We start from the raw sequence: 14,004 nt of genomic DNA on the forward strand, positions 1-14,004 counted from the left end.
AGTTAACATCAACCCAGTTCCTAGCAAACGTTGCTAACTTATGGCCATAGCTATCATTTCAGACCCAATACCCCCTTTATAAAAGCAAATATTGTGTAGACCCCCTTCCCTTCCAAACGAGGCACTCTATCTTCAACTATAATTTTTAAGTACATTTAAATCAATTTAGAATAATGGAATATATGTTATTGTACATTCATAACTATACTATATTCCTATTCCTACACCCTGCTTAATTATAATAAGTAAGTTAGGATCAGGGAAAGCAATATGAGAAATTATCCCACACGGGAAGTTCAGGAAAAATGAAAGAGCAAAGGCAGAGATGGACTCTAAGCTAATAGCAGACCAGTGTTATCTGTAGACGATCACAGACAAAGGGGGAAAAATACTTAACTGGAGTATGTATAACATGCTAAGATAAATGACAATCTGTCAATGTTGACCAAGAATGAGGAAGTTTGATATTCTTGTGAATAAGCTATTTCTAAACGTACTTATAAAACAATTCAGTGTGTTATGGCACGAGTTAAGAGTGCCAATGAAGTGCCCTGGAAACATTTCATCCCAGAGCCAGCCACATGTCCAAAGATGCATTCGGTCTGTGGTGGGAAAGATAAGCGGGCCGGGGGCTCCAGATGAGGGGAGCCGTGTAGCAAGTTGGGGCAAGGACGCAGATGCCAAAGCTGGGCCTGTCCCACAGGGAGCTCAGGAGGGACTCAGCTGCTGCTTTGGGAGGTGGCAGGAGGTGGGGGGAGGGGATAGCCCGACCCTGGCTCCTGAAGCACCCCTCCCCTCCCTTCCTACTTGGGTCCCACACAGCGCCCCTCACTCCATCCTGCCTTGGCCTACCTGTGCCCCACATACACCCCGGTGCTTCCCTCCCCGTTGCCTGACCCCGAGCCTCCCTGCCTGCCTTCGACCATCCCCAGTACCCCCATCCTGCCGTGACATACCTGCACCTGGGGCTCCATCCTGCTTCCCTGCTGGGGACTGGCCTTCTTGGACATGTGCATCTCCTGGCAAGCTCTGGAGCCCTGAAGTACCTGAAATAACCGTAAGTTCAGGAAAAGAATAAAGCTCAATGATAAAGAAAATCTCTATCATTTTATTCATTGAATCATGTTTTTTATGTTTACATATAAAATATGCATATCTGTGTGCATATGCATGACTAAATTTTGGGTTTTTATGTAATAAAATTACATATTAACATTTTAATTCTTCAAAACATTGAAGCATTGTGGCAAAATGTTAGCATTTAAAAATCTTTCTTTTAAGAAATCAAATCATATACAAATGCTTGAAGTTTCTTTTTCTCCTTTCCTTTATCCCATTCCCTTCTTTCCATCCAAGGACGTAACCGTTATCCTGAAGTCAGTGTTGTTTTAATTTCCCAGCTGGGTTTGTTTGTTTGTTTTTTTTTTTTTTTTTTTTGCCAGTCCCGCGGCCTGGGGAGGGTGGGGCTCCGGCGAAAGGATGAGGGGCGTGTTCCCCCCCCCGATCTCAGAGAAGCTCCCAAAAGGGCAGCGGCGTGCCCACCTGCCGCCACCTCAGGCGGCCGCGAACCATTCAAATCGCCCGCGCCAAGAGGTACCCGGCGCTCGCGATTGGCTGAGCCGGACCAGTGCCCCTGGGTGGGGCCGGCCCCCACGAAGCGGCCGCGGGTCCCGCCCCGCTGGTGCGCATGCGCGCAGTCCCCAGAGGACAGAGTCTGCGCACACCCCCGCCCGGCCTCCGACTCGCGCCGTGGCTCCCTCCCCTGTCCGCGGAGGCTTGTTGGCTCGGCGAGACAGCAAGAGCTGCGGCCGGCAGGGGGCTGTGCGGACCCAAGGCGGCTGCGGTGGCGCCGGCCTTTGGAAAATGCCACCAGGCGGCGCTTCGGTTCGTTGCTCAAGTGACGGCCGTTCCCCGCCCCCCCCACCCCTGAACCCCCTGCGGCCGCCGGGGAAGAACCGGCCCGCGCAGGGAGTACCGCTCCGAGACGCTTCGGCGGGAACGAGGCCGACGGCCGGCTGTGCCGGTTGCGCCCCTGAGGTGAGTGGGGGCGGCGGCGGCGGCGGCGGCGGCGGCGGCAGCGGCGGCAGGTTGCGGGGCGCGGGAAGGACGGGGGTTGTGGCGGCTGCCACCCCGGGTCCCCTCGGCGGAGGGAGGCGGCGCGGGCGTCTGCGGGGCTGGGAGGGCCGGCGCCGTCAGTGTTTAGTCTCAGCTATTCTGATGTCTAGTTTTGTGCCCTTTGCTATGTCAAATCCTATATGAATTTCTGTTTTTATCTGATCGAATGGGACTAGCCCAGTGGTTCTCCAATTGGCTGGACATTCAAATTGCTTGGAAAACGTTTTAAAAACATAGGGGCCTGCAGCCTTCCCCAGACAAGTTAATTCAGAATTTCTGAAGGTGGGGCTGAGGCATTAGTATTTTCTTAAGCTCCCTGTGTGATTTTAATGAGTCCAACAATCACTCCCAACTCTAAAACGTTCTGACATTTTATAAAACTTGCCGATTGAGAACCTCAGCATGTGTTTCAAATGAGTCCAGAGGAGAGAATTTCCAGTGTTAGGTGTTGGTGTTTGTTCTATCAGTTGCATTCACAATGTAGGCTGACAAGGGGAAAAAACAAACAAACAAAAAAAAAAAAAGAAAAAAAAAATTAACAGGGAAGGTAGACAGGCCGTGCAAACGAGAGCTCAGTCAAAGAAGAGCTGTCTCCAGGAGACCAAAGTCATGCTCTTTCACATTCTAAGTGATTGGTTTGTGCAGTGAACCAAATCTGAGCAGTTCCAATGTTTGAAAATGTAATGACTTGAATAGAAATACTAATATACCCTTCAAGGTCATGAAACAGTTCCTTGGCCTTAGGAAACGTGTAACTTCTGTGAGCTCATGTAGGTCAATTTGATGGGCCTCTTATAACCTTAAGATTCATCTTGCTCCTTATCTTTCCTCTGCATTAAAATACGTTAATACCAGCTTTGGAATCAAATCAATTCTTTTCTTTTTAAATCTACCTTTTTAAAACTTCCTTTTTATTTGCAGAATTACCAAGGAGTTGTTAAAAATTACCATGTTTTCTAGCTCTGAATGAAATTAAGCAAAGACCGAAGTACGAAAAGGTCATGAAAACAAGAGACTATAAAAGAAATGTGAGAATAGCGGTACATTGCTAATGATAGCCTAAAATTTAATTTAAAGTCAGTCCTGAAAATGTGTAATGGTTAAGGATTGAGTTTCTATCCTCATCCACATGTTTAAAGAATCGTCTGTATTGGCTATCTCTAAGCAAATTAGTGGGAATGGGAGAGGGCGGGGAACAACTCACTAAGAATCTACCCATCTATAGTCCTTTTATCTTTTCATTTACAAGGGTAAGCTACTGAATATCATATGTATAATGCGGTACATAAAATGTGATAAATGCTGCACCTAACACACAAAGTCTACAATAGAACATAGATCTACAAAGGACTGTGATCTATGGATCAGAACTAGCAGAGTTAACATCAACCCAGTTCCTAGCAAACGTTGCTAACTTATGGCCATAGCTATCATTTCAGACCCAATACCCCCTTTATAAAAGCAAATATTGTGTAGACCCCCTTCCCTTCCAAACGAGGCACTCTATCTTCAACTATAATTTTTAAGTACATTTAAATCAATTTAGAATAATGGAATATATGTTATTGTACATTCATAACTATACTATATTCCTATTCCTACACCCCGCTTAATTATAATAAGTAAGTTAGGATCAGGGAAAGCAATATGAGAAATTATCCCACACGGGAAGTTCAGGAAAAATGAAAGAGCAAAGGCAGAGATGGACTCTAAGCTAATAGCAGACCAGTGTTATCTGTAGACGATCACAGACAAAGGGGGAAAAATACTTAACTGGAGTATGTATAACATGCTAAGATAAATGACAATCTGTCAATGTTGACCAAGAATGAGGAAGTTTGATATTCTTGTGAATAAGCTATTTCTAAACGTACTTATAAAACAATTCAGTGTGTTATGGCACGAGTTAAGAGTGCCAATGAAGTGCCCTGGAAACATTTCATCCCAGAGCCAGCCACATGTCCAAAGATGCATTCGGTCTGTGGTGGGAAAGATAAGCGGGCCGGGGGCTCCAGATGAGGGGAGCCGTGTAGCAAGTTGGGGCAAGGACGCAGATGCCAAAGCTGGGCCTGTCCCACAGGGAGCTCAGGAGGGACTCAGCTGCTGCTTTGGGAGGTGGCAGGAGGTGGGGGGAGGGGATAGCCCGACCCTGGCTCCTGAAGCACCCCTCCCCTCCCTTCCTACTTGGGTCCCACACAGCGCCCCTCACTCCATCCTGCCTTGGCCTACCTGTGCCCCACATACACCCCGGTGCTTCCCTCCCCGTTGCCTGACCCCGAGCCTCCCTGCCTGCCTTCGACCATCCCCAGTATCCCCATCCTGCCGTGACCTACCTGCACCTGGGGCTCCATCCTGCTTCCCTGCTGGGGACTGGCCTTCTTGGACATGTGCGTCTCCTGGCAAGCTCTGGAGCCCTGAAGTACCTGAAATAACCGTAAGTTCAGGAAAAGAATAAAGCTCAATGATAAAGAAAATCTCTATCATTTTATTCATTGAATCATGTTTTTTATGTTTACATATAAAATATGCATATCTGTGTGCATATGCATGACTAAATTTTGGGTTTTTATGTAATAAAATTACATATTAACATTTTATTTCTTCAAAACATTGAAGCATTGTGGCAAAATGTTAGCATTTAAAAATCTTTCTTTTAAGAAATCTAATCATATCCAAATGCTTGAAGTTTCTTTTTCTCCTTTCCTTTATCCCATTCCCTTCTTTCCATCCAAGGACGTAACCGTTATCCTGAAGTCAGTGTTGTTTTAATTTCCCAGCTGGGTTTGTTTTTTTTTTTTTTGCCAGTCCCGCGGCCTGGGGAGGGTGGGGCTCCGGCGAAAGGATGAGGGGCGTGTTCCCCCCCCCCCCGATCTCAGAGAAGCTCCCAAAAGGGCAGCGGCGTGCCCACCTGCCGCCACCTCAGGCGGCCGCGAACCATTCAAATCGCCCGCGCCAAGAGGTACCCGGCGCTCGCGATTGGCTGAGCCGGACCAGTGCCCCTGGGCGGGGCCGGCCCCCACGAAGCGGCCGCGGGTCCCGCCCCCACGCAGGGGCCGCGGGTCCCGCCCCGCTGGTGCGCATGCGCGCAGTCCCCAGAGGACAGAGTCTGCGCACACCCCCGCCCGGCCTCCGACTCGCGCCGTGGCTCCCTCCCCTGTCCGCGGAGGCTTGTCGGCTCGGCGAGACAGCAAGAGCTGCGGCCGGCAGGGGGCTGTGCGGACCCAAGGCGGCTGCGGTGGCGCCGGCCTTTGGAAAATGCCACCAGGCGGCGCTTCGGTTCGTTGCTCAAGTAACGGCCGTTCCCCGCCCCCCCACCCCTGAACCCCCTGCGGCCGCCGGGGAAGAACCGGCCCGCGCAGGGAGTACCGCTCCGAGACGCTTCGGCGGGAACGAGGCCGACGGCCGGCTGTGCCGGTTGCGCCCCTGAGGTGAGTGGGGGCGGCGGCGGCGGCGGCGGCGGCGGCGGCGGCGCGGCGGCGGCGGCAGGGCGCGGGGCGCGGGAAGGACGGGGGTTGTGGCGGCTGCCACCCCGGGTCCCCTCGGCGGAGGGAGGCGGCGCGGGCGTCTGCGGGGCTGGGAGGGCCGGCGCCGTCAGTGTTTAGTCTCAGCTATTCTGATGTCTAGTTTTGTGCCCTTTGCTATGTCAAATCCTATATGAATTTCTGTTTTTATCTGATCGAATGGGACTAGCCCAGTGGTTCTCCAATTGGCTGGACATTCAAATTGCTTGGAAAACGTTTTAAAAACATAGGGGCCTGCAGCCTTCCCCAGACAAGTTAATTCAGAATTTCTGAAGGTGGGGCTGAGGCATTAGTATTTTCTTAAGCTCCCTGTGTGATTTTAATGAGTCCAACAATCACTCCCAACTCTAAAACGTTCTGACATTTTATAAAACTTGCCGATTGAGAACCTCAGCATGTGTTTCAAATGAGTCCAGAGGAGAGAATTTCCAGTGTTAGGTGTTGGTGTTTGTTCTATCAGTTGCATTCACAATGTAGGCTGACAAGGGGAAAAAACAAAGAAACAAAAAAAAAAAAAGAAAAAAAAAATTAACAGGGAAGGTAGACAGGCCGTGCAAACGAGAGCTCAATCACAGAAGAGCTGTCTCCAGGAGACCAAAGTCATGCTCTTTCACATTCTAAGTGATTGGTTTGTGCAGTGAACCAAATCTGAGCAGTTCCAATGTTTGAAAATGTAATGACTTGAATAGAAATACTAATATACCCTTCAAGGTCATGAAACAGTTCCTTGGCCTTAGGAAACGTGTAACTTCTGTGAGCTCATGTAGGTCAATTTGATGGGCCTCTTATAACCTTAAGATTCATCTTGCTCCTTATCTTTCCTCTGCATTAAAATACGTTAATACCAGCTTTGCAATCAAATCAATTCTTTTCTTTTTAAATCTACCTTTTTAAAACTTCCTTTTTATTTGCAGAATTACCAAGGAGTTGTTAAAAATTACCATGTTTTCTAGCTCTGAATGAAATTAAGCAAAGACCGAAGTACGAAAAGGTCATCAAAACAAGAGACTATAAAAGAAATGTGAGAATAGCGGTACATTGCTAATGATAGCCTAAAATTTAATTTAAAGTCAGTCCTGAAAATGTGTAATGGTTAAGGATTGAGTTTCTATCCTCATCCACATGTTTAAAGAATCGTCTGTATTGGCTATCTCTAAGCAAATTAGTGGGAATGGGAGAGGGCGGGGAACAACTCACTAAGAATCTACCCATCTATAGTCCTTTTATCTTTTCATTTACAAGGGTAAGCTACTGAATATCATATGTATAATGCGGTACATAAAATGTGATAAATGCTGCACCTAACACACAAAGTCTACAATAGAACATAGATCTACAAAGGACTGTGATCTATGGATCAGAACTAGCAGAGTTAACATCAACCCAGTTCCTAGCAAACGTTGCTAACTTATGGCCATAGCTATCATTTCAGACCCAATACCCCCTTTATAAAAGCAAATATTGTGTAGACCCCCTTCCCTTCCAAACGAGGCACTCTATCTTCAACTATAATTTTTAAGTACATTTAAATCAATTTAGAATAATGGAATATATGTTATTGTACATTCATAACTATACTATATTCCTATTCCTACACCCCGCTTAATTATAATAAGTAAGTTAGGATCAGGGAAAGCAATATGAGAAATTATCCCACACGGGAAGTTCAGGAAAAATGAAAGAGCAAAGGCAGAGATGGACTCTAAGCTAATAGCAGACCAGTGTTATCTGTAGACGATCACAGACAAAGGGGGAAAAATACTTAACTGGAGTATGTATAACATGCTAAGATAAATGACAATCTGTCAATGTTGACCAAGAATGAGGAAGTTTGATATTCTTGTGAATAAGCTATTTCTAAACGTACTTATAAAACAATTCAGTGTGTTATGACACGAGTTAAGAGTGCCAATGAAGTGCCCTGGAAACATTTCATCCCAGAGCCAGCCACATGTCCAAAGATGCATTCGGTCTGTGGTGGGAAAGATAAGCGGGCCGGGGGCTCCAGATGAGGGGAGCCGTGTAGCAAGTTGGGGCAAGGACGCAGATGCCAAAGCTGGGCCTGTCCCACAGGGAGCTCAGGAGGGACTCAGCTGCTGCTTTGGGAGGTGGCAGGAGGTGGGGGGAGGGGATAGCCCGACCCTGGCTCCTGAAGCACCCCTCCCCTCCCTTCCTACTTGGGTCCCACACAGCGCCCCTCACTCCATCCTGCCTTGGCCTACCTGTGCCCCACATACACCCCGGTGCTTCCCTCCCCGTTGCCTGACCCCGAGCCTCCCTGCCTGCCTTCGACCATCCCCAGTATCCCCATCCTGCCGTGACCTACCTGCACCTGGGGCTCCATCCTGCTTCCCTGCTGGGGACTGGCCTTCTTGGACATGTGCGTCTCCTGGCAAGCTCTGGAGCCCTGAAGTACCTGAAATAACCGTAAGTTCAGGAAAAGAATAAAGCTCAATGATAAAGAAAATCTCTATCATTTTATTCATTGAATCATGTTTTTTATGTTTACATATAAAATATGCATATCTGTGTGCATATGCATGACTAAATTTTGGGTTTTTATGTAATAAAATTACATATTAACATTTTATTTCTTCAAAACATTGAAGCATTGTGGCAAAATGTTAGCATTTAAAAATCTTTCTTTTAAGAAATCTAATCATATACAAATGCTTGAAGTTTCTTTTTCTCCTTTCCTTTATCCCATTCCCTTCTTTCCATCCAAGGACGTAACCGTTATCCTGAAGTCAGTGTTGTTTTAATTTCCCAGCTGGGTTTGTTTTTTTTTTTTTTGCCAGTCCCGCGGCCTGGGGAGGGTGGGGCTCCGGCGAAAGGATGAGGGGCGTGTTCCCCCCCCCCCCCGATCTCAGAGAAGCTCCCAAAAGGGCAGCGGCGTGCCCACCTGCCGCCACCTCAGGCGGCCGCGAACCATTCAAATCGCCCGCGCCAAGAGGTACCCGGCGCTCGCGATTGGCTGAGCCGGACCAGTGCCCCTGGGCGGGGCCGGCCCCCACGAAGCGGCCGCGGGTCCCGCCCCCACGCAGGGGCCGCGGGTCCCGCCCCGCTGGTGCGCATGCGCGCAGTCCCCAGAGGACAGAGTCTGCGCACACCCCCGCCCGGCCTCCGACTCGCGCCGTGGCTCCCTCCCCTGTCCGCGGAGGCTTGTAGGCTCGGCGAGACAGCAAGAGCTGCGGCCGGCAGGGGGCTGTGCGGACCCAAGGCGGCTGCGGTGGCGCCGGCCTTTGGAAAATGCCACCAGGCGGCGCTTCGGTTCGTTGCTCAAGTAACGGCCGTTCCCCGCCCCCCCACCCCTGAACACCCTGCGGACGCCGGGGAAGAACCGGCCCGCGCAGGGAGTACCGCTCCGAGACGCTTCGGCGGGAACGAGGCCGACGGCCGGCTGTGCCGGTTGCGCCCCTGAGGTGAGTGGGGGCGGCGGCGGCGGCGGCGGCGGCGGCGGCGGCGCGGCGGCGGCGGCAGGGCGCGGGGCGCGGGAAGGACGGGGGTTGTGGCGGCTGCCACCCCGGGTCCCCTCGGCGGAGGGAGGCGGCGCGGGCGTCTGCGGGGCTGGGAGGGCCGGCGCCGTCAGTGTTTAGTCTCAGCTATTCTGATGTCTAGTTTTGTGCCCTTTGCTATGTCAAATCCTATATGAATTTCTGTTTTTATCTGATCGAATGGGACTAGCCCAGTGGTTCTCCAATTGGCTGGACATTCAAATTGCTTGGAAAACGTTTTAAAAACATAGGGGCCTGCAGCCTTCCCCAGACAAGTTAATTCAGAATTTCTGAAGGTGGGGCTGAGGCATTAGTATTTTCTTAAGCTCCCTGTGTGATTTTAATGAGTCCAACAATCACTCCCAACTCTAAAACGTTCTGACATTTTATAAAACTTGCCGATTGAGAACCTCAGCATGTGTTTCAAATGAGTCCAGAGGAGAGAATTTCCAGTGTTAGGTGTTGGTGTTTGTTCTATCAGTTGCATTCACAATGTAGGCTGACAAGGGGAAAAAACAAAGAAACAAAAAAAAAAAAAGAAAAAAAAAATTAACAGGGAAGGTAGACAGGCCGTGCAAACGAGAGCTCAATCACAGAAGAGCTGTCTCCAGGAGACCAAAGTCATGCTCTTTCACATTCTAAGTGATTGGTTTGTGCAGTGAACCAAATCTGAGCAGTTCCAATGTTTGAAAATGTAATGACTTGAATAGAAATACTAATATACCCTTCAAGGTCATGAAACAGTTCCTTGGCCTTAGGAAACGTGTAACTTCTGTGAGCTCATGTAGGTCAATTTGATGGGCCTCTTATAACCTTAAGATTCATCTTGCTCCTTATCTTTCCTCTGCATTAAAATACGTTAATACCAGCTTTGCAATCAAATCAATTCTTTTCTTTTTAAATCTACCTTTTTAAAACTTCCTTTTTATTTGCAGAATTACCAAGGAGTTGTTAAAAATTACCATGTTTTCTAGCTCTGAATGAAATTAAGCAAAGACCGAAGTACGAAAAGGTCATCAAAACAAGAGACTATAAAAGAAATGTGAGAATAGCGGTACATTGCTAATGATAGCCTAAAATTTAATTTAAAGTCAGTCCTGAAAATGTGTAATGGTTAAGGATTGAGTTTCTATCCTCATCCACATGTTTAAAGAATCGTCTGTATTGGCTATCTCTAAGCAAATTAGTGGGAATGGGAGAGGGCGGGGAACAACTCACTAAGAATCTACCCATCTATAGTCCTTTTATCTTTTCATTTACAAGGGTAAGCTACTGAATATCATATGTATAATGCGGTACATAAAATGTGATAAATGCTGCACCTAACACACAAAGTCTACAATAGAACATAGATCTACAAAGGACTGTGATCTATGGATCAGAACTAGCAGAGTTAACATCAACCCAGTTCCTAGCAAACGTTGCTAACTTATGGCCATAGCTATCATTTCAGACCCAATACCCCCTTTATAAAAGCAAATATTGTGTAGACCCCCTTCCCTTCCAAACGAGGCACTCTATCTTCAACTATAATTTTTAAGTACATTTAAATCAATTTAGAATAATGGAATATATGTTATTGTACATTCATAACTATACTATATTCCTATTCCTACACCCCGCTTAATTATAATAAGTAAGTTAGGATCAGGGAAAGCAATATGAGAAATTATCCCACACGGGAAGTTCAGGAAAAATGAAAGAGCAAAGGCAGAGATGGACTCTAAGCTAATAGCAGACCAGTGTTATCTGTAGACGATCACAGACAAAGGGGGAAAAATACTTAACTGGAGTATGTATAACATGCTAAGATAAATGACAATCTGTCAATGTTGACCAAGAATGAGGAAGTTTGATATTCTTGTGAATAAGCTATTTCTAAACGTACTTATAAAACAATTCAGTGTGTTATGACACGAGTTAAGAGTGCCAATGAAGTGCCCTGGAAACATTTCATCCCAGAGCCAGCCACATGTCCAAAGATGCATTCGGTCTGTGGTGGGAAAGATAAGCGGGCCGGGGGCTCCAGATGAGGGGAGCCGTGTAGCAAGTTGGGGCAAGGACGCAGATGCCAAAGCTGGGCCTGTCCCACAGGGAGCTCAGGAGGGACTCAGCTGCTGCTTTGGGAGGTGGCAGGAGGTGGGGGGAGGGGATAGCCCGACCCTGGCTCCTGAAGCACCCCTCCCCTCCCTTCCTACTTGGGTCCCACACAGCGCCCCTCACTCCATCCTGCCTTGGCCTACCTGTGCCCCACATACACCCCGGTGCTTCCCTCCCCGTTGCCTGACCCCGAGCCTCCCTGCCTGCCTTCGACCATCCCCAGTATCCCCATCCTGCCGTGACCTACCTGCACCTGGGGCTCCATCCTGCTTCCCTGCTGGGGACTGGCCTTCTTGGACATGTGCGTCTCCTGGCAAGCTCTGGAGCCCTGAAGTACCTGAAATAACCGTAAGTTCAGGAAAAGAATAAAGCTCAATGATAAAGAAAATCTCTATCATTTTATTCATTGAATCATGTTTTTTATGTTTACATATAAAATATGCATATCTGTGTGCATATGCATGACTAAATTTTGGGTTTTTATGTAATAAAATTACATATTAACATTTTATTTCTTCAAAACATTGAAGCATTGTGGCAAAATGTTAGCATTTAAAAATCTTTCTTTTAAGAAATCTAATCATATACAAATGCTTGAAGTTTCTTTTTCTCCTTTCCTTTATCCCATTCCCTTCTTTCCATCCAAGGACGTAACCGTTATCCTGAAGTCAGTGTTGTTTTAATTTCCCAGCTGGGTTTGTTTTTTTTTTTTTTGCCAGTCCCGCGGCCTGGGGAGGGTGGGGCTCCGGCGAAAGGATGAGGGGCGTGTTCCCCCCCCCCCCGATCTCAGAGAAGCTCCCAAAAGGGCAGCGGCGTGCCCACCTGCCGCCACCTCAGGCGGCCGCGAACCATTCAAATCGCCCGCGCCAAGAGGTACCCGGCGCTCGCGATTGGCTGAGCCGGACCAGTGCCCCTGGGCGGGGCCGGCCCCCACGAAGCGGCCGCGGGTCCCGCCCCCACGCAGGGGCCGCGGGTCCCGCCCCGCTGGTGCGCATGCGCGCAGTCCCCAGAGGACAGAGTCTGCGCACACCCCCGCCCGGCCTCCGACTCGCGCCGTGGCTCCCTCCCCTGTCCGCGGAGGCTTGTAGGCTCGGCGAGACAGCAAGAGCTGCGGCCGGCAGGGGGCTGTGCGGACCCAAGGCGGCTGCGGTGGCGCCGGCCTTTGGAAAATGCCACCAGGCGGCGCTTCGGTTCGTTGCTCAAGTAACGGCCGTTCCCCGCCCCCCCACCCCTGAACACCCTGCGGACGCCGGGGAAGAACCGGCCCGCGCAGGGAGTACCGCTCCGAGACGCTTCGGCGGGAACGAGGCCGACGGCCGGCTGTGCCGGTTGCGCCCCTGAGGTGAGTGGGGGCGGCGGCGGCGGCGCGGCGGCGGCGGCAGGGCGCGGGGCGCGGGAAGGACGGGGGTTGTGGCGGCTGCCACCCCGGGTCCCCTCGGCGGAGGGAGGCGGCGCGGGCGTCTGCGGGGCTGGGAGGGCCGGCGCCGTCAGTGTTTAGTCTCAGCTATTCTGATGTCTAGTTTTGTGCCCTTTGCTATGTCAAATCCTATATGAATTTCTGTTTTTATCTGATCGAATGGGACTAGCCCAGTGGTTCTCCAATTGGCTGGACATTCAAATTGCTTGGAAAACGTTTTAAAAACATAGGGGCCTGCAGCCTTCCCCAGACAAGTTAATTCAGAATTTCTGAAGGTGGGGCTGAGGCATTAGTATTTTCTTAAGCTCCCTGTGTGATTTTAATGAGTCCAACAATCACTCCCAACTCTAAAACGTTCTGACATTTTATAAAACTTGCCGATTGAGAACCTCAGCATGTGTTTCAAATGAGTCCAGAGGAGAGAATTTCCAGTGTTAGGTGTTGGTGTTTGTTCTATCAGTTGCATTCACAATGTAGGCTGACAAGGGGAAAAAACAAAGAAACAAAAAAAAAAAAAGAAAAAAAAAATTAACAGGGAAGGTAGACAGGCCGTGCAAACGAGAGCTCAATCACAGAAGAGCTGTCTCCAGGAGACCAAAGTCATGCTCTTTCACATTCTAAGTGATTGGTTTGTGCAGTGAACCAAATCTGAGCAGTTCCAATGTTTGAAAATGTAATGACTTGAATAGAAATACTAATATACCCTTCAAGGTCATGAAACAGTTCCTTGGCCTTAGGAAACGTGTAACTTCTGTGAGCTCATGTAGGTCAATTTGATGGGCCTCTTATAACCTTAAGATTCATCTTGCTCCTTATCTTTCCTCTGCATTAAAATACGTTAATACCAGCTTTGGAATCAAATCAATTCTTTTCTTTTTAAATCTACCTTTTTAAAACTTCCTTTTTATTTGCAGAATTACCAAGGAGTTGTTAAAAATTACCATGTTTTCTAGCTCTGAATGAAATTAAGCAAAGACCGAAGTACGAAAAGGTCATGAAAACAAGAGACTATAAAAGAAATGTGAGAATAGCGGTACATTGCTAATGATAGCCTAAAATTTAATTTAAAGTCAGTCCTGAAAATGTGTAATGGTTAAGGATTGAGTTTCTATCCTCATCCACATGTTTAAAGAATCGTCTGTATTGGCTATGTCTAAGCAAATTAGTGGGAATGGGAGAGGGCGGGGAACAACTCACTAAGAATCTACCCATCTATAGTCCTTTTATCTTTTCATTTACAAGGGTAAGCTACTGAATATCATATGTATAATGCGGTACATAAAATGTGATAAATGCTGCACCTAACACACAAAGTCTACAATAGAACATAGATCTACAAAGGACTGTGATCTATGGA

Source organism: Camelus bactrianus, chromosome 24 (assembly GCF_048773025.1).
Source record: "Camelus bactrianus isolate YW-2024 breed Bactrian camel chromosome 24, ASM4877302v1, whole genome shotgun sequence".
In the NCBI taxonomy this organism is placed as follows: Eukaryota; Metazoa; Chordata; class Mammalia; order Artiodactyla; family Camelidae; genus Camelus; species Camelus bactrianus.